This window comes from Jaculus jaculus, chromosome 8 (genome assembly GCF_020740685.1).
Source record: "Jaculus jaculus isolate mJacJac1 chromosome 8, mJacJac1.mat.Y.cur, whole genome shotgun sequence".
NCBI classification, from domain to species: Eukaryota; Metazoa; Chordata; class Mammalia; order Rodentia; family Dipodidae; genus Jaculus; species Jaculus jaculus.
Genome location: NC_059109.1, coordinates 67,171,227 through 67,193,506, shown reverse-complemented (window position 1 = coordinate 67,193,506; position 22,280 = coordinate 67,171,227). Strand labels below are relative to the sequence as shown.

The 22,280-nt window shown below is 39.2% G+C and overlaps 1 pseudogene; it reads right to left on the bottom strand.

Annotated features, from left to right (window-relative positions):
- Window positions 1–21,684, bottom strand: part of LOC101593951 — a 58,509-nt pseudogene extending 36,825 nt beyond the window's left edge.
- Between the last annotated feature and the right edge of the window lie 596 nt (window positions 21,685–22,280).

The window sequence follows — 22,280 nt, the reverse complement described above, 5'->3', positions numbered from 1 at the left end:
TAAGGAAAATTGGCAAAACAAGCATGGATGATGTTTTCCTGATGAACCGGATACCAGCACAAAGGGGAAGGAGACCAACACAGAGAAAAATCAACTCCTACCAAATCAGAGAGACAGAGCCTCAGAGGCCCTCAACACCTCAGCACTGAAGCAGACCAAAAATGAACCCAACATGGCTCAGGGAAATTTTGTGGAAGAGGGGGTGGAAAGAATGCCAGAGTCACATGTTGGATCATGATTTGCAGAGACATTTATCATACCAATAACTGTGGGCTAACTCCACAATTCACGACCCATTTACATCAACAAGGAGGGTCCAATGGGAGGGGGTAGATCATAGATGAGCCTAAACAATGGTACCAAACTGCCTGTATTTGCTGAAAAGAAAACTAATAAATTAAATTTTAAAAAAAGGTGGGGGGTGGAGCTCCAGTTTGGCATAAACTTCCTATGAGGGTAGATAATCCTGCTCTCAGAAGCCATAGGGTATCACAGGAGAAAACATGTGCTAATTTCCAGTGTGTTTGTCATAAAAGACAAACCCCCTAAATAATACAGGCTCATGCCAAGGCTCTAAGCTGCCCCCAAAAATCTTGCTGTTAAGACACTATCACAGAAAATGCAAGTATAAATCACAGTTCACTGAAAAAAAAAAAAAATTCAAGCTGGAACAAGGAGGAAACATTTTCCCTTTTTGGCAAGCTATTGTTCTAGAAAGTGTTATTGCAACCTTCTAGTAAAGTAGAGTCACCAACAGACTCACTTAGCCAGCTATGAATTAACAATGCATGTTATACGCCCAACTAGCCAGGCATAATGTTCCCACCAGTCAATAGTGACATGACTGTTATGGAGTGTGGTGGTTTGAGTCAAGTGTTCCTCATAAACTTAGGTGTTCTGAATGCTGGATTCCCAGCTGATAATTTGGGTACTAATGCCTCCTGGAGGCAGTATATTTTTGGGGGTGGGCTTATGTGTATTACAGCCAGTGCCCCCTTGCTACTGTTTGGCACATAGCCTGTTGTGGTTGTCCACCTGATGCTGGCCAGGAAGTGATATCCACCCTCTGCTCATGCCATTGTTTCCCTTGCCATCATGTAGCCTCCTCATGAGTCTATTAGCCAAAATAAACCTTTTTCTGTTGTTGTTGTTCACACAAGCTGCTCTTGGTTGGGTGATTTCTGCCAGCAATGTGAACCTGATTGCAACAGTAAAGTTGGTACCAGACAGCTGATTTTCAAGAGGAATGTGGAAGGATTTGAAATCTTGGCCTAAGAGATAGCTTGCAGTGCTGTAAGTACAGCTTGATAGACTATTCCAGTTAGAGTTGGAAGACCTGAATGCAGTAAGAACTATCAACTGTGAGGTTGGTTTGTGAGGGTGAGAAAGAGGTTTGCTTAGACTAGGCTAGAAGCAGTTTGTATGAGAGGCTTGCTATTATCCCCATGTCCTGAGAATTTGTGCAGAGTTGCATTGTGTAGAAATGGACTGGTGGAGCAGAGGGAAATGGCAGAGAGAAAATGAAAACCTTGGGCCAAAACTTCTACCTGTTTATCTACAATTGTATGAGAAGTTACAACTATTGAGATTGGGCCAGCTGACCTGATTAAGATAACAGAAAGAATGTACTATTTCGGAAAGGCCTGAATGCTCAAGGAGTGTCCTTCAAAGTCTGCTTTATTCCCCCCTGGATTACCAAATTTGGAGTATAAAAAAGGCAGGAAAGAGAAGATCATTGAGTTTGCAATGCAGTCTTGTGTTTTGGAAATGGCCATGGACAGTGTGAAGCACGTTTGCTAAGTGCCTGCATGGACAGCCCATGGAACCATGAGGTTTAACTGTGGGTTTCAGTGGAGACCCAGTGGGGATGCCAGAACCTCGAGATGGCTGCCAAGGAGAGCTGCCAGCTCTAGATGAAGTTTTCTAAGACTGTGAATAGTCTTGCTGGAGGGACAGAATTGTAACTCCAGAGACTTGTTGCTGTTTTGAATTATCGGACTTGTAGATTTGTCACTGATTAGAGTTGTTGGACTTAGAGCTACAGAGTTTGATATCTGCCCTGTTTAAATCTTATAATAATTGAATATTTTTTGTCATGCTCAATGCCATTTTTATAGTGTGAATGTTTATTTTGTGTCATTATGGTTTGGGGGGGTTTGGTATTATGGCTCACTTAAAAGACTTTGGACTATTGGAATGCTTGAACATCATTAGGATTGATAAAAGCTATGGGGACTTTTAAAGTTGGACTAAATGTATCACATTTTATATCATGGATGCTTACCAGTTTATACTTTGATTTAGGTGACCCCCCACCATAAACTTAGATGTTCAGAATTCTGTGTTCCTAACTGATGGAGATTTGGGAACTAATGCCTCCTGGAAGCAGTGTATTGCTGGGGACAGGTTTATGGGTATTGTGGCCAATGTCCTCTTGCCACACTCTCCTGTGGTGGTTGTCTACCTGATGTTGGCCAGGAAGTTATGCCCACCCTCTGCTCGTGCCATCATTTCCCCCTGCCATCACAGAGCTTCCCCTCAAGTCTGTATGCCATAATATGCCTCTTTTGCCACAAGCTGTTCTGGGTTGTGTGATTTCTCCTGGCAATACAAAACTGACTACAACATGGGGTAATCAACTGCCTCTGAGTAAATCTGATACCATTCCTTGTGCAGAAATTCATCTCCAGCACTGAAAACCTAATCTTAAACCTATGGCTTGGAAGTTCATGTAGTCCATTGGGGAAGCCACTCCTGTAAGTTGACAAAAAGATGTGTTGAACCCATGAAGCTCCAATTTATGTATTATGTTTATCTCCAAAGATTAGTCATGTTCACACCTTTGGTCATTATTTATTTGGTTATTTATTTATTACTTATTATTTGCAGGAGATAGTGACTACCAGGAAGACTCAAAGCTCATCAAATTAAGAAGAGTTAATGGTTGTTGAGTGCCCAATGATAAATGAAACATCAATACCACATACTCTAAGGCTCAGCTAATACTGAAAAAGAGGGAGTAGACCCAGATGTTAGAGGCTAAGGAGGATTACTTTAGGATACTATCTTCTGAGTTCATGTGCATTATTACTTTGTGACTCCCCAGCAGCTGTCATTACCTCCACAAGACTGAACTCACAAATATGTTGACACTATGGCAGAAGACTAGTCAGAAAAAAGTTCAGAGAAAGGGAGGAGGCAGAGAAGAGATAAAAGATTTAGATGTAAGTATGATCAATTCACATTATGTTCAAGTATGTAAATTAAGCATTAGTTAAATAAATAAATAAATAAGAAAACAGAGCAGGTCCTCACCTGTACTTTCATCATTCTGGCAAACAAGGCACAAGGTTCATGAGTTTGTGGCTAGCCTGGGCTATATAATATGACTCTGACTCAAAAATAAATGGATTAAAGCTGCAAGATTATTATTACAAAGGAATGTACGAACTTCTGATTTCATGTTTACACAGTGATAGTATATACTACATAAAGTCATGTTTTAGTAAGCATTAAGAATAGAAGGTAAATAATGCTGAGAAGAAGGGACAGAGAAGTATTCAGTACTGAAACATTACTATCACACCTTCCAAGACTCAAGGTCCATCTCAGAAGAGGTGGCGGAGAGAATGGAAGAGCCTAAGAAGGGTAGGACTGCTTACAGTGCAATTGTTCAAACAGAAATTGGCCTCAATATCCATGTCCTTGCAGTGCCTACCACTACCTACACAAGAATTTCATAATAGGAGGAAAAGATGATGACATCGAAATAAAAGAGAGACTAAGAGGGAAGGGATATGATGGAGAGTGGATTTGTAAATGGGAAAGTGGGGCAGGACAGGAAATTATCATGGTTTGTTGTCTATAATTATGGAAGTGGTCAATAAAAATGTTGTAAAAAGAATAGAAATTTAAAAATTCAACAAGGAATGATAAAGTAGTACCATAGGTTATTTAACAGTATTGCAATCTTTTGTTGATGAAATAATTTTTACTTTGTAAGAAATGACATCTTGAATTCAATAAAATAGTTCATTACCAATATGTGTTGGAAGATAGCATTTTTATTGGTACTATGTAGATAATTTCCTCCAGTGTATTTTCTGTCATTAACTTTGAGATAGTTCTCAGGAAGCAAAATTATTTTAACATTAAATTGTGTTTCCCTTAAATATTTATTTTTATTACATATGCAGATTTGTCTTCTACATCTTCAATTATTAAAATATTATTAATTTATATGAATTAATTTTATTTCTATCTTACACATACATTTATAATTATTTTCTGTTACTTTTTAAGTTTTTATTTATTTATTTACATTGTGCATGGTGGGGCATTGCCAGGGCCTCTTGACACTATAATGAATATCACATGCCTATGCCAACTTTTGCATCTGGCTTTATGTGGATGGCTTGGAAATTAAATTCATGGTGACAGATTTGGCAAGCAAACCATTTAGCTATGGAACTATATTCTCAACCCCCTATAATTATCTTAGATATGATTTTAATATAAGTCTCTAAATTTTAAAGTTGTAAATTTTCCTTAGTATTTTTGTATATCATGCCCTTTTCTACTTTAGAGTTTTCCTTCTTTCTCTACATTTTCTTTGAGTTGCCAAAACTTTCTTTTCCTAGTCTTTCCAAATATTATATTTTGGAAATACTTATCATGTAGTCCAGTTGACTTTGTTTTTCACTTGAACCCAATGCCACTAGTATCACCCTTTTTTTTTTAATTTTTTTTTTTTTAATTTGAGAGTGACAGACACAGAGAGAAAGACAGATAGAGGGAGAGAGAGAGAATGGGTGCGCCAGGGCTTCCAGCCTCTGCAAACGAACTCCAGACGTGTGTGCCCCCCTTGTGCATCTGGCTAACATGGGACCTGGGGAACCGAGCCTCGAACCGGGGTCCTTAGGCTTCACAGGCAAGCACTTAACCACTAAGCCATCTCTCCAGCCCTAGTATCACCCTTTTTGCTATCCAGTTCACTCATTATTTTTCATTTGGAAATCCTCATTTTTTAGTGTCTAAACTTCTTGCAGTCTTTTCATTCATGTGTAAGGTCCTCAAGTATGGCTGGTGTTGAAAATTGTTATTCCAATAGCCTTACTGATAAAATATGTGGATATTCCACTGCATTTGTCTAAATATGTAAGTTACTTATTCCTCCAAGAGAGATTAAGAAATAAAGAAAGCCAATCAATTATAAAATTGGCAATGCATGAGAAGAAATAATAATACCAGTACTGAAACTGATGACACAAATTGGAAAAACAAAAAAAATGAATTCGGAAATATAGATTACATAAAATAATGAAAAATTCTTCTGGAAAAGAAAGAATGACTCAAATAGCTATATGAAACCTAAGTGGTGTTTCAAGCAACAAATAAACAGTTTCCTGAAGAAATCACCCTGCAAAATCTGGCTGACCAGTGAATGATGCAAAATGAGTTAAGTGGAGACACACACAATGATGAAAGATAATTAAAAAATCCTACAAGTAAAATTAAATATAACTAGATAGCACATGTATTTTTTGTGTAACAGAGTAAAAACTATAGTTTCTACCAAAGTAAAAGTAATTCAAGGCATAAGATGTCAGAGATTTCAGAGAGGAATGCATATAAAAAAGATAGTGCTAATTGCATAATCTTCTATAAAAATATTTTGATGATGTAGTCCAAAATTAAAATCTGAAAGTAAAAAGGCAACCTGTAAGAACATCTACCAATGACAGCAGACTTGGAAGAGACACCAGGTCTTCTGCTGAGGACAAAATCAACTTCAATATATTAACAAAGCAATGGAGAATAACAAAACTAAAATCCAAGAGAGAATTCTGCATTGAGCATGACCTCAGAACTCAGCATTTCTGTTGACTGTAGGATGTTATAAAATGGATGATGAAAATAAGGAGTGTGCCTTTTGGCAGCAAAATGAATGTGTGCTGGTGCATCTGAGGGACTGTACTATGGAGAAGCACAGGCTTTCCAGCTCTGTGTGAGCAAGGCCTCAATGTGATAGTACCAGGCCCAAGGGGACATCAAACTGGCATCAAATCATCAGTATACTTGTGCCTGCATGAAAGGTTTCCTAAAATGCTGCATTACCGTCATACAAAAGACAAATGCAACCCCTCTCTAATAAAAATTAACATTTTCCAGGGCCATGGGTTTATTTCTTCAGGTTTTAACACGTAATGCCCAGGGTTAGAAGTTCCATCTTGAGATGTAAAATCACCAGAACAAGAATTTAGTATTTTCTCTAAACTACAATGTTCAACCCCCATTGTCTTCTACTAATGGGATCAATAGCAGTCACTCCCAGTACAGGATTGGTTAGCTGCCCAACTTCCCGTCCCACTTCCTTCCTTGAAAGGGCCTTATAACTACAACTGCCCCTGTCTGTTAGTAGATCATGGACTCTAGATCCTCTGCCAGAGTCCCCACTACAGGTGGTTAACCGAATAAACCCTATGCTGTTGTTTAGCCACTCTCTCTTGCTTTTTTATCTTCCTCGTTCCAAACTTTTACCTTATGACTATCCATTAAAAATATAACCAAGTGCATGAAGGGATGTGATGGAGAGGAAATTATTGGAAAATGGATGATATACAAAAGAAAAGCAAACATGAAATGTTTTCTTTGGTATAATCATGAATCTACAGATTCTCAAAGAATAATTATATAGGGCTGGAGAGATGGCTTAGCAATTAAGGCACTTGCCCAAAGGACCCAGGTTTGATTCCCCAGGACCCACAAAAGCCAAATGCACAAGGTGGCATATGCATCTGGAGTTTGTTTGCAGTGGCTGAAGGCTCTGGTGCTCCCATTTTCTCTCTCTCTCTATCTGCCTCTCTCTCTCTCTCTGCTTATTTCTCTCTCAAATAAATAACAAAAATGCAATTTAGAGAGAAAACAAAAAATCCATATCAGTAATTATTATATAAAGAAGTAATCATTACAGATTCTAAAATAGCAAAATAATTCTAAAAGCCATTCTAGTTGTCTTAGCTCATGCAATAAGGCAACATAAAAGTTAAATTTATATGCATGGCAGAAAAAAAGGTAAATACAGCTGTATTTACAGATGGCACAATTATGTGCAAAATTCCCAAAGCAGCTATAGAAATTTAGAATTAAAAATCAATTTAGTAAAGTGGCTGGACTGATGATTAATGCACAAAAAGCAAACCTTAATTACCTACCTATATGCTGGCAATTAAAAATATGTAATTCTACATGTAGTCTAAAGGAACAAAAATTGTATTAAAGATACAACTTCAAAAAATGTATAGAACCAGCCGGGTGTGGTGGCACATGCCTTTAATCCCAGCACTTGGGAGGCAGAGGTAGGAGGATTGCCATGAGTTTGAGGCCACCCTGAGACTACATAGTGAATTCCAGATCAGCCTGGGTGAGAGGAGACCTTACTTCGGAAAAAAAAAAAAAAAAAAAGTTTAGAACCAATATACGGTAAATACAAAGAGAACTGGAAAAATTAATCCCTTATGTACATGAAAAAATATTCCACACTCATGATCAGCAGGCCGGATGATGTCTGCTCCCTCAAAATGATTTACAGATTCGATGCAATTTTTATGTGTTTATATGTATGGCACGTTATATGTTAGAAACTTTGACATTGTAGAAATATGTATTAAAACCAGGATGAGAAAAGAATGGCAATTAACACAACTATAAGTTGTTTCACCCTAATCTTGTCCTTGATGAAAAATTGTTCACTTTTCAATAGAAAAGTTGAAATTAAAACTGTAAGGTACACCATTATACACAACCAGCTTGTCTAACCTTTAAAAGATCAATGATTACAGTTACTGAAGATACATAGCAATGCAATTCCCCAGCCACTGCTAAGATAAACTCACATCTATTTACTACTTAGCTGACAAGATACATGCAAAGGTGGCTTTAGAAACATTGTTTAAATGTACATACAAATAATATAAATGTATGAACATACATTTAAACTGTATTGAGTACGATTCAGCACTGTAAATGAGCAGATATGTGGAGGCTCTGAAAGATGATCTACTGTTGCCTCTTCTGTTTTCTGAGGCTACATTTCTTGACCCATGATCCTTTCCTACAGACAGCCGCACTGTATCTTCAAATCCCCTGCTACTGTTGCCACTTTGGCCTTCCTTTGCCTCTGCCATGAGGACACTGGTGACTTAGAACTCACCAAAATAACCCATAGCCTGCTTATGCTCCCTATTCCCCACACCTGTTTAAACCCACCCTTGACACACACATTCCACACAAGCAAAGGTGGTCCTGTGAGTGTTGAGGACTCAGCTGCTACATATTTCATCAAATGAATCTACGTAACACCTAGCCCTGAACCTTACCTTCAGAGAGTTCTTGTGAATGCCTTAGTGACCAAGTCGAAGCTTACACCCATGATTACCAATTTACATGTCTTACTTTGAAGCAAGAGGGAGGGTCCCACAGCCATGCATTGTCATTTGTGTAGAAGCTTTGTATCAAAAACAGGGCTTCCCACAAGAAAGAACACACATTGCAGTCCATAGCTGGTGTGGCCAAAGATTGTAAGACTGCTTCTATGAGGTTCTTTTTGTCAAAGAAAACTAACTGAAAGGCAGAGTGACTGTCACACAGAACCCAACAAGAGTGCAACCCCCTTCACTTATTCAGCTCTTTCACCTGATATGAAAACATCAGTCATATGTAATCACATACCTAGAAGATAAATAAATAATATGCTGGCCTATACTTGACTTCATAAGGTTAGTATTATGGAAATGTTGTCAAAAAATAATTAGGAGGCAAATGCTGGTTCCCTATCAGAAAACTCCATAATTACTCTGTATTTGTATAATATTCCAAATAATACTGATTACGTAAACCAAAGTACTGTCTAAGTAGTAGCAGCTACAATAGCCAATTTTGGGGTAGAGAATCATGAACCCAGTGAACTCAAATTTAACATCCATAATTGCATCAATGTAAGTAACAATAGGTAAAATAGTATTCTAGACTATTCCTTACACAGTCATTACAATGGTTTATGTAGAGAATATTTAAAGGAAGGAATATACTAAAAGCAAATTTTCTAAAACACAAATCAGTGTGCTGGCTGGGGAGATGGCTTAGTGGTTAATGTGTTTGCTTGCAAAACTAAAGGACCCAGGTTCAGTTCCCCAGTAGTAAGCCAGATACACAAGGTGGCACAACATCTGGAGTTCATTTGCAGAGGCTGGAGGACCTGGCGCACCCATTCTCTCTCTCTACCTTGCTCTCTCTAACTCAAATATATAAATTTAAAAAGATAACAAATGCAAAAAATGCAAATTAGACAGCATCAACAGAATAGCGTGTAATGATTGGTTTTCATAATCGAGGTACTCTCTCATGTTTAATTCTATTTCTTTCTTATTTTTTTTTATTATGAATTGGTTGCTATCTTGTTGGTTCACCAGAAGCAAGTTAAGGAGGAGAGGTTTATTTTAGCTTACAGTTTGGAAGTGATACATTCCATCGTGGTAGGGAAGACATGGCAGCAGGAGAATGAAGCAGAAGTGGAGGGAGAATAGAATATGGGGCCAGGCTAAAAAATATTAAGGCTTGCTTGCAGTGACCCACTTTCGATAGCAAAGCTCCACTTTCTAAATGTCCCACAATCTTCCCAACCAATGCTGCCAGCTGGCACCTAGCTGTTCAAATTCATGAGCCTTTGGGACATTTTACATTCAATCTACACCATATTATTTTTCAGATTATCCTGATAAAAAATTTAAATAAATATTCACCATTCTTATTTGGATAGTTATCTAAATTTGGGGAACTATTTGCTCATAGAAGTGCCATAGATCCAGAAATATGAAAATAATTCTGAGATGTAAATACTTAAGATACATATCAAAATCTTTTTATTGTTATGAAATAAAATCATTACCATATAAATATGTCCCACTTAAAATGGAATAGAATGATTACTTCAATAATGTCTCCTTTTGACCCTCTGTTTATTCTTTTGTGACTAATATGATATTTAATAGCTAGTTTGTTTTTTTGATAATGCTCTCCAAGTACGACTTTTATCTTCACAAATTCTGAAAAATAAGGAAATGGAGAAAACACATGTCTTCTTTTCCTTTAGCATCAAGAAGAAAACAGCAAATTGATGGACAGTAGGAAGAATGTAGATTTGTTCTTGAAGACTGGTCAAGTGTGAATTTTAGATATGGTAAGATGTTGACAAGGGGAAAGAAAAACAATTCTGTGATCTGTAATACACTTGCAGTGTCAAGAAAAATAAGGTATTATGTCCAATTTAAAATACAAGTGTGATGCCATTGTTAACATAAGGGATGCTGGTTTCAGTGAGAAGAAAGAGACCAATGGCTGTACTTGGCTGCAAAACTTCCAGGTATTTCCTCGAGAATATTCCTAAGTGATTGTGATACTTTAATCTGTGTCATTGTTGCCTTTCACCCATTTCTTTGTTGCCTGGGAACTAGACTGATTTATTGATTTTCATTTGTAAGAATTTCAATGATGGGCTTTTAGTGCCAGACCAATGTATCCATGCACTGAAATTATCTTGTGAAGATGTGACCTTTCTACTGAGTTTCTAAAAAACTTAATTGGTCTCTAAAATCATAGCCTTGATTTAAAGGCCTGGTGCCAGGGCACAAAGTGCTATCTGGCTCAGATCTGGCCTTTCAAGTTTAATGAATGTCTTTGTTCAGCTTCCAAAATGTCCATATGGTTAGTATTTAATGGAGCACAATATTTTCACCTACAAAGAGTACAATATCATAGCTCCTAATTGAACCAGCAATATAGACTCAAAATTTAGCCTATGTGTCTAATAATTTATTTGTTTCAGAGAGTTTTAGGTGTGTGTGCTCTGGGGCACTTGTGGAAAATGTGCTACCAGAACATTCATGATTGATTTTCTTTGATTACTGATGCTCACAAAAATCTTGACTTGCCCTGACTTCCCACTCAGCAAGCCAGTAAAGGACAATATGAGAGCAATCTGCAGTGTGGAGCTCAAAGTATTTTGTAATCCTCTCCTCATTAATCCTTACAGCATTCCTATGACATTAGGTAGCAGATATTATTTCTATATTATAATGGAATCAAATGTTTCTATAAATAAGTTCTTTGTCCAGTGTTGTGTGTATTACAGCTAAAAACAGGAAAAAATTAAGATTCTCATGTATTTGATAACTATGTAATTTATTCACCAAATTAGGAAAGTTGTGAAATTGAAAGTGACATTATTAGCAATTATGCCAGACAACAGTCATAAACTGAGATCTATGACTACTTCTATCTCACTGAAGGCATTAGGATCAAAATCACTTTTCCTAGTTGAAAGGCAATAGTCCAAGATGGAAATGTTGAACTTCTCATATAGAGAATATCATATGAAAATAATTTAGTGCACCAATAAATTTGCTTCATTATAATTACTCTGAAACAAAAGTTTACAAGTAAGAGTTTGATGCACTACTTTAATTTTGCTAGGCATTTTTCCCAAAAATTCTTTAAAATTATGTCCATACATGATAGGATTTTACATTTGACATATTAATATGCCCCTTATATACTTTGCTTCTTCATAATTTTTTTTTAATTTATTTATTTGAGAGCAACAGACACAGAGAGAAAGACAGATAGAGGGAGACAGGATGGGCGCGCCAGGGCTTCCAGCCTCTGCAAACGAACTCCAGATGCGTGCGCCCCCTTGTGCATCTGGCTAACGTGGGACCTGGGGAACCGAGCCTCGAACCGGGGTCCTTAGGCTTCACAGGCAAGCGCTTAACCGCTAAGCCATCTCTCCAGCCCCTCTTCATAATTTTTAAATTATTATATTACCTTAAAAATTGGACAAACTACAATTGACACAATCAGAACACAATCTAGTCATTATGTAAATGTTTGAGATTTCAGAACACTGCTTTAATGAAAATATTAGGAAACATTTCAAAATATATCTCTAGTATTTTATTTATAGCATGTTTATTTTTGATTATTTCTACTTATTATTTCATTTTTTAATTACAATTCTTTCTAATGCTCTATGCTTTATCTTATGAAAGACTTATTCTCTAATCCTGTTGAATTTTGGTGGATTTTTGAAGATCAGAATTTGTATCATTGTCATAGTTAGCTCATTCTGCTATCCTAAAACAATATACATTGAGTAATTTAAATAGCAAAATTGTGCGTCCTTATAGTTCTAGAAACAGTATTTAAGGAGTGTCGATCTGGTGAGGGCTCCCTTGCAGACAATCTCTGTTCTCATGGCAATAATGGACATAGTTCAGTCTCTCTGTGAGTCTTAAATGGAGCTAATCCTGTCATGGGAGCCCAGCTTTCATGACCTTGTCAAAACCTAATTAACTCCCAAAGGACCTATTTCTAAATATCATCTCATTGGAAACCATGGCTTTAACATATCAGTTTTAGAGAAGACCAGTTCTGTCTATAACATTGATGCAGATAAAATTTTGTTCTGCCTTTTGTCTGGAATTAGTCAGGAATTTTCATCTTTATGCAATTTATAATTATTTATGGTAACTAATGAGTTTCATTATAATATTTTCACATTTTCATATATATAATTATACCTTGTTCATTTGCATCCCACACTATCCTTGCCATGTATCTTCTCTCCTCTCATTAATCCCCTTCCTTAAGCCAAATGCTGCCTTATGTGTGTTTTACATAATTAAATACAGATTTGAAAAATGTGGAAAAACATGACAGCTGTCTTCTTGACTCTGCTTTATTTTGCTTAACATGATCCCCAATGCTGTCCATTTTTTTTCTGGCAAAATTACTTTAGTTCATTCTTCTTTTGAGATGAATGAAGTTTCATTGTGAATTTGGACCACACCTTCTTTATCTATTTTAAGTGTTGATGGACATCTCAGCTGATTCCATATCTTGGCTATTTTTAATAATACAATAATAAACATGGAGGTGCAAGTAACTCTGTGGTGTGCTAATTTGTATTCCTGTAGCTATAAACCAAGGAATAGTATAGGTGGATCATATGAGTGTTCTATGTTTAGATTTTATATATTTGACATACCAATTTCCACAGTATCTATACCAGTTTCAATTCACATTAAACAGTGAATAAGGGTTCATCTTTCTCTGTATTTCTGACCATTTGTTTACTTTATGATAGCCATCCTTATTGAGATGAAATAGAAGTTCAATGTAGTTTCAATTCACACACACACACACACACACACACACACACACACACATTTTATATATATATATACATACACACACATATATGTGTGTGTGTGTGTGTGTATGTATGTATTGATTGGCGATATGGCTTGTGTGTATTTAACACTTAGGGTTCTTTGTAGATTCTAGACACTAATCTCTTGCTCCATGTAGAATATGCACATTTTTTCTGATCCTGTAAGCTTTCTCATAATTCTGATGATTGTTTACATTGCCATATAAAAAGTTTTAAATTGCCTGTGATTTCAATTTTCAAGTCTTACGATTATATGCTGAGCATTTCCGAAAGTCTTTACTTAGTTTGAAGCATTTCAAAATGTTTTCCTCTAGAAGTTTGAGAGTTTCAAGTCTAACATTAAGGTCTATGGTCCAATTTGAGCAAGTGTTTATACAAAGTAAGAGATAAGGATCTAATCGCATTCTTTTACATGTGGATATCCAATTTCCCACCACCATTTAATATAAAAGTTGAAATCCCCCCACCTCTTTCTGTCCTTGCAAATAAAATAAATAAAAATTATTTAAAAATTAGATACCTATAGCTCAAGGGTTTAATTTTGTGTGTGTCCATATGTTCATTTTGGGTCAGTACCTGTATTATTCAGGGTTCTCTAGAGGAACAGAACTACTAGAATGAATTGTTTTAAAAAGGGGATTTATTAGATAAGCTTACAGTAGTCCAATAGCAGTTACAGGCCCAAGAATCACTGAACCTGGTAGCTGCTCAGTCCTTGTGGCCAGATGCCTCAGCAGTCCCGACCTGGCACTGTAGATGGTGCTGGAAAGCCTGGAGGCTTCCTGAGGAGCCACTGGGTTTTGATCCACATGGGTCTTCAGTTGATGCTGGTCTTTAGTCCACACTGGTCTTCAATCCACACTGGAAGGTAGCAAGCAGCTCCAGCAGCCAAGTGGAAGGAAGGAAGGAAGGAAGGAAGGAAGGAAGGAAGGAAGGAAGGAAGGAAGGAAGGAAGGAAGGAGCTCTTTTTACCCAGAGCTTCCTTATATCAAGTCCCCCTCTGAGCAGGGCCATCCACTCTGGGGGAAGGGCTCACCCTGGGGGAAAGACTTCCTCCTTAGTTGATCCTTCCTAGAAGCAACCCGTGGATTACTAAACAGATCAAGTTGGCAACACCTTAACTATCACAGTACCATACAGCTTTGTTGCTAGGGATTTGTAGTTGAGATTAGGAAATGTGATGATTCCACTATTTTACTCTCTGCTTAGTGTTGTTAAGGAAAGTTGGGGTCTTTTTTGCTGCTAAATAAATTTTGTATTTAAGTTCCTTATTGGTTTTTGTTGTTTATGATTTTTTAAACATATTTTTGTTCACTTTTTATTTATTTGAGAGAAACAGACAGAGAGAGAAAGAGGCAGATAGAGAGAGAGAGAGAGAGAATGGGTGCACCAGGGCCTCCAGCCACTGCAATTGAACTCCAGACTCATGTGCCCCCTTGTGCATCTGTCTAACATGGGTCCTGGAGAATCATGCCTGAACCAGGGTCCTTAGGCTTCACAGGCAAACGCTTAACCACTAAGCCATCTCTACAGCCCTTGTTTATGATTTTTGAGATAGGGTTTCACTCTAACCCAGGCTGATCTGGAATCTACTATGTACTCTCAGGGGGATCTTAAATTCCCAGTGATCCTCTTACCTCAGTCTCCCAAGTGCTGGGACTAAAGGCATGCACCACCTCACCTAACTCATTTTCTAGTCATGTGAAGAATGTCATTTTGACTTGAATTGTGTTCAATTTGTAGTTCACTTCCTGTAGCAATCATATTGATTCTCTGAATCCATTAGTATGGGAGGTAATTCCATCTTCTAGTGTGTTCATTTATTCTTCAGCGTTCTAAAATTTTCATTACAGGGAAATTTCACTCCCTGTTTAGGTTCATTCATAGACATGTTAACTTCTTGAGATTAAGTAGGGTTTTCTCCTAAATTGTTTCTCAGTAATTTTTTCTTGTTATGTAGAAAAGCCACTAGTTTTGAATATTGATTTTATAATGTTCCTTTGATGAAAGAGCTTATCAGTTCTAACAGTTGTCTGGTGGAAAATTTAGGGTCATTTAAATATAGGATCATATCATCTTTTATTGTGTACCTTTTTTTTTTTTTCATTTATCTTACTGCTATAGCCAAAACTCAAATCATATTTAGAGTAGGCAACCTTTGAATCATTCCTGTAAGTTTTCCACTTACAGCCTCTATTATGTTGAGGTATATTTCTTCCATTCCTCATTTCTTCAAAACTGTTATCATAATGAGATGTTGAAACTTTGTCAAAAACCTTTTCTTGGGATGGAGAGATGGGTTAGTGATTAAGGCACTTACCTGAGAAGCCTAAGGAGCCAGATTTGATTCCCTATTACCTAAAGAAGCCAGATGTACAAGGTGGCACATGCATCTGGACTTTGTTTCTAGTAGTTGGAGTCTCTGGCATGCCCATTCTCTCTCTGCTTCTCTCTCATCTCTCTCCAAAAGTAAATGAATAAATAAATTAAATATTTTAAAAATACTTTTTCTGCATTTATTGGAATGAGCGTGTGCTATCTGTCCTGTCATCAGTGTATATGCTGCATTCAGTTTCATTTGTACATATTGAGCCATCCTTGAGCATTGTGATCAGCTCATCTTTAAAGTTCTGATAGAAATTAGCAGAGAATATATATATTCCTAGGCTTTATTTTTAAAATATTTTATTTATTTTGAGAGGGAGAGAGAGAATGAAAAGCCCAAGAATTCAGAAGCCCAGAAATACTATCATGCTCCAAAGGGAGCTTAAGCGGGCCCCTGCATACCTCAAACTCCAGGCTTTACCCTCTGTTGGAAGCAAGTAAAGAATCCCTCTTCTCATTATATCAGAGCCCGCTCCTAATATAAAACTAGGTAAAAAGGGCATGAGATAGCCCTCAAGGATGGGAAATGAGTAATGAAGTGAACAACTTATTTGGTTTCTGTAAATAGCCTGCACCATAAGCCTTAATAGCCCACACTGTAAGCCTTAGTAGCTCGCACCATAAGCTGTAGCAGCCTGCCCCAGACCACCAAGGTCATAGGAGGCTGATACCATACTCTGCTACCCCCACCTAAGGACCTGCGCAAATGCTGACCTCCAAGGTCATAGGAGGCTGGTACCACACTCTGCTACTCCCACCCAAGGACCTGCGCAAATGCTGACCACCAAGGTCATAAGAGAATGATTGGTCCGCGAGGGGCTTGAACAAATTAAACTAATTGGCTTAGAAACTATGAGGTGGCACAAACTGACTGGCTCGCACCCTGTGGGCTCCTGATATTAAAAAAAAGATTGGTCTAATGCACAGGCTTTGTTAGAAACCCTATAAAAACTGTCCTGTTCCTGCATTCGAGGCTCTGCAGTCCTCTACCCCTGTGTGGTGTACGACTGTGGGCCCCAGCGTGCTTGGAATAAAATACTCTTGCAGTTTGCATCAAGACCGCTTCTCGTAAGTGATTTGGGGTGTCGCCATATCCGGGCAGAGTGTGGGGTCCCCCTCCTGGGTTTCCTTCAAGAAGACAAGGATAGAGGGAGAGAAAATGGATGTGCCAGGGCCTCTAGCCACTGCAAGCAAACTCCAGATACATGTGCCACCATGTGCATCTGGTTTACATGGGTACTGGGGAGTTGAACCTGGGATCTTAGGCTTCGCATACAAGTACATTACCTGATAAGTCATCTCTGTAGTCCTTCAGGCTTCATTTCTATGGGACGAGTCTTGATAACTACTTTCATTGTGTTGCTCATAAATGTTTTATATGCCCTTCACTTAATTTTTGTAGCATATATATTTCTAAGAATTTATCCATTTTCTAGGCCTTCCAGAATTTTACAACATATGTTTTCAAATTATTCCATAATTATCCTCTGGATTTCTTTAGTATCTCATGATTTCCCCCTTTTATACTTGTCGGGAGCCATTTTGGCTGGACTTGTATCCATAGCCCTGGGCTTCTGGCCGCAGGACATTAGCAAAACTATAGCAGCCTTCCTGCAAGTAAGATTGTGTATCTTCAGTGTCAAGAAGCTGTCTGGCAGCAAGACATTAGCAAAACTATAGCAGCCTACCTTTAAGCAAGATTAGGTATCCTCAGCCATTTGGCTGGTCCTTTGTACTGAGAAATGATTGAAATGCAAAAACTCTGTAACAGGAAGGTTTTTTGATAGAAATTTGTAAAGCTCATAAAATCTTTTCCATGGAAAAACTGTTTGTAAAAAGATATAAAAAGGAATACTGTGAAATAAACCATGTCTTCAGTCCTGGCTTGAGGCCTTGCTTCAGCCCTGGACTGGAGTCCATGCTTCCACTCTTTCTTCTGTCTTTCCTTAATCATCACTCCCCATCAGGCTCAAACCCTTTCAGCCACAAGGCTGTGGCATATACTTATCCCAATTTTATTAATTTGGGCCTTCTTTCTTTGTTTTAGTTATTTGGCTAAGGATTTGTCAATCTTGTTAATTTAGAACCAAAGAACTCTTTGGTTCTAAATTATTGTCCAGTTATTCTATAATATATTTTTCTCTCCATTTCATTAATTTCTTCTCCAGTCTTCATTATTTCACTCCACTTCCTGCTGTTGGGTTTATACTGTTCTTGTTTATCTAAGAGTTTGACTTGAGAATCATCATGAAGTTACTTATATGACAATTCTCTGTTGTATTGTTTTTAGTGTAAGCACTCATAATGTTTATGCTTAGAACTGTCTTTTGTGTATCCCAATGTAGGAAATTATGCTTACATTTTAATTTAATTCTAGGATTTTTTTTTAATTTGATTTATGATTTCTTTAATGGCCACCAGTCTTTCCAGAATGGGTTGTTCAGCCTTTATCTATTTATATGGTTTCTTTTTTTTTTTTATTAAGTAGAAACTTTGTATGGACACATCATCTGTTGGTACCATCATTTTTCTCATCCCTGCCACCATTCCACTGAGGGCCCACCTCAATTGGGATTGCTGCTATTCCTGCGGGGTTGTGGGTTATGAGATGTGAGAACAGCAGTCAGTCATTGTAATATTGATTTAAAATTTTACTTTCTTATGGTCTTGTAACATTAAAAAAAAGGTTTATCTTTTGCTCCCGACCTGTGGGGCCAAAGTTACATGAGGTGGTGGAGGTGGTCTGCAACCTGAAAGAACGGGCGGGAAAGAAGAAGGAGACCAAGCGGAGGTTTTGTCAAGGTCTCGTTTAATGTTGGATTTTTTAGTTCTTTTATAATCAACCAGCAGGTAGGGCAATAATGGGGGAAAAGGGGGATGGGGTACAAAGAAGGAGGAAGTAGGGCCACCTGAACATAATCTTCTGGAGCATCTTCTCGGAATCTCTCTTGTGACGTCTCCCAGAGCAGCTGTTTGTTCTCGGGGGAGGGGCTGCATGAGGGCTGCTAGTTCACTTTTGTCCTCAGGGCAGTGAGGGGCCATATGAATGCTGTTAGTTCTTCTTTTGTCCTAGGGCAGTCAGGTCATGGTCTCTCACATTTACTCCTTCTTTATATAATTGAAATGGGCGAGGTACCCTGTCTTAGGCTATATGGTGTGCTTCCAGTCCCAGCACCAATTACTGAAGATTTTCTGCCTGTCTTAAGCTATGAGGGCTGCCTCCACCCCTGGAGCCACAATAATCCCATCATTGGCCGCGATCACAGCTCATGGAAGGTGATCCACCTGTCTTAGGCTATGTGGATGGCCTCCAGGGAATGGGCCCTACAATATTCTCGTCTCTGGCTACGGCGTAGCTTAGCAGTGTGCCCCTGGGCTTGGTACCATAATAATCCCATCATTGGGAGCCTTGCAACCATTTAGGGAATTGAAACCATGACCTATTGTTAGCCAGAGGAGAAAAATCAAGTCGGGCCGAAGGAGAGCCTAGGGGTGCCTCATGTGTTTGGCCCTCTTCTTCTTGTAGCTGCAATCTGTGGTAATGGACAGACACCGAATTTCTGGTGGCAGAATCAACCTGTTCTTTGACAAAAGAAGTTAGTTGTTTAAATGCCCAAGGTCCAAAAGCAAGAAGGAGGAGTCCTACAAAGGGACCAAGAATAGAGGAGAGTAATGTAGAAAACAGAGAAGAGGAGAACCAGTTTTGTTACCATGACTCCTGCTTTTCCTGGTTATGCTTTTGTTCCTCCAAACTGGACCGGACCTTGTCAATGCTATTTTGAAGTAGGCCAGTTTTGTCCATATAAAAACAACATTCTTCCTTAAGTGCAGCACAGAGTCCCCCCTCTTGTAGAAAGACTAGGTCTAGCCCACGTCTGTTTTGGAGGACTACTTCAGACAAGGATACCATAGAGTCCTTTAAGTCTTGAAAACCATTTTCTAATACCTGCAAGTCCTTATCTACTGCCAAAGAGAGTTGATTATATTGTTGTTGGGATGTGACTAATGAAGCGATGCCTGTGCCTGCTCCGGCGGCACCCAACCCCAGGATAACAGCAAGAGTGATGGCAGTGATAGGCTCCCGTTTGGCATGTGACGGAGATGTTCCTCCCTCCCCAAAATGGAGGAACTTATCTTTGGAATGTATTGTTAGCTTGGGGAAGAGTTGTACAAGGACACAATAATCTTTGTGAGCTAAGGAGGTGGAAGTTACAACGTAAGGAGTGAGACCAGTAGAGCATGCGAAATAAGTGCCAGCAGGGGCAACAATATAAAGAAAGCTAGAGTTAACAACATGAGTGAGATTGCAGGTTGTTTGAAGCTCTATAGGGGGAGGCATGGACGGACCCAGGAGGCACACCCCACACCCAGATACCTGGGCAACCATGAGGCCAACCCCATCTTGCCGTTGCACCTGTAAATCCATGGTGTCATTGGTCACTGCTAATTCTGCATATAAGGCTATCCCTTCATGAAAAGGGCGTCAAGGTGAATAACATACCCAGCATTCCTGAAATTCAGATATATTGGTCTGATGTATGGCCTCTATAGAGGCGTTAACCAAGGTCAGAATAAGGTCTGCCGATGAAGGCAATCCTAACTGTAGGGTAGGTCGAAATAGAGTGACATCAGTAACAGCTTGTGGTGTTGGGGGGGGGTGTATGTTGGGGGGGGTGTATGTTAGCCAGGCTTTGAGGGGGCTAATGATGAACGGGATTTGGTCCTATAGCAACTTTAGGGAACTGAGGGGGTGTTTTAGGAAGTTTAATTTTAAAAGTAAGACCGGGGTCTGTCCCATAGGCATATAACCTAAGGCCCCACTCAAAGCCTCTATTGGTCCAATCCTGTCTTTTGCCTTCTGGCATGAAGCTGATATTGAGTGGATTGCACCACCCTTTTCTAGAAGAATCATGTCCGCATTCCGAATTTAGCGGGTTTGGATCAGAGATAGTATAAGACTTTGGGGGGGGGGGGGTTAAGTATGTTCTCATTAATTGAAGCTTGTAAAGAGCTTTAATCTGTAGATAATTGAGCAAACTCTTTTTGAAGCTTAAGCACATCCCATAATTCAGTTATCTGTTTAGTGAGATGGTCTTTGGCACCAGTAAGGGTAGAGGGGTGAGCCCCTGGAGGTAGCAGTGTGGGTAATAGAGTGGGTGCACAAAGCTGGGAGGAGTAAGGGGATGGTCTGAAAGGGGGGGCCAATGCAGCATTAGGCCAGTCGTGATTATGGTATTTAGCTGCCACCTCCTCAAGAGAGGTAGCGTCACCCGGATCAAGAGGCTCGAGATTGCAATTTTTTGAAAAAAACTGTTTAATGAGGGGAGTACATTTAGAAGCAGTCTCGGAGGGAGCGGGCTTGGGCAAGGGTGGGTACAACCTTTCTACTGCTTGGGGAGCACCAGAGTTATTGGAGTTAGAACCTATATCAATAATGACCAACGGGCTAGGGAATTTTTCAGGAGGAGAGGAAAGTGAAAGTAAAGAAACACCATGTGAGAAAGGGCGGAGGCAGTATTCAGCAACAGAAAGGAGTTGTTGTTTATCTGGATCTGAATGCGCTTCCTCCACTATGTCTCTTATGAGTCCCCAGTAGGAGAAAATCGTGGAGGGAACGGAATCAGGTCCCTCCTCTAGAATATGGCAATTTAGGTCTTTACCGACCTTTTGCCATTTTTCAGGATGAATATCAGGACCAGAAATAATGAACCAGGGACACACTTCGTCAATGAAAACAAAAAAAATTAATGAGGTCCTTTTTCTTAACTCTAATTCCTCTTTCCCTGAGTGAGCTCTTTAAATCCTTAAGAAAAAGAGCCTCTTTACTAAGCTTTTGGACCATTCTGAAAATCGGACGAGAATGAAAAATAAGGGCCCTGACTTACCGTGTCCCATAGCCAAAATCGTGAGCAACGAAATGGTGGGGCACTCTTCAAAATGTCTCTCAGCGTCCCAAAGAGATCTCCAGCGCAGTTAGTCATCCGGTCAAGACCCATGCCTCGAGCCCCCATGTTGGGCGCCACTTGCCCCTGACCTGTGGGGCCAATGTTACGCGGGGTGGTTGAGGAGGGCTACAACCTGAAAGAACGGGCAGGAAAGAAGAACGAGACCAAGTGGAGATTTTGTCAAGGTCTCGTTTAATGTTGAATGTTTCAGCTCTTTTATAATCAACCAGCAGGTAGGGCAATAAGGGGGGAGAAAGGCGGAAGGAGTGCAAGGGAGAAGGAAGTAGGGCCACCTGAACGTAATCTTCTGGAGCATCTTCTCGGAATCTCTCTTGTGACGTCACCCAGAACAGCTGTTTGTTCTCGGGGGAGGGGCTGCATGAGGGCTGCTAGTTCTCTTTTGTCCTCAGGGCAGTGAGGGGCCATATGAATGCTGTTAGTTCTTCTTTTGTCCTAGGGTGGTCAGGTCATGGTCTCTGACAATCTTTTCTATTTAAGACTTTGGGGCTGGAGCAATGGCTTAGTGGTTAAGGTGCTTGCCTGCAAAGCCAAAGGACTTTGGTTCTACTCCACAGTGCCCGCATAAGCCAGTTGCACAATGTGGCACATGCATCTTGAGTTTGTTTGCAGTAGCTGAAAGCTCTGGTGTACCCATTTTCTCT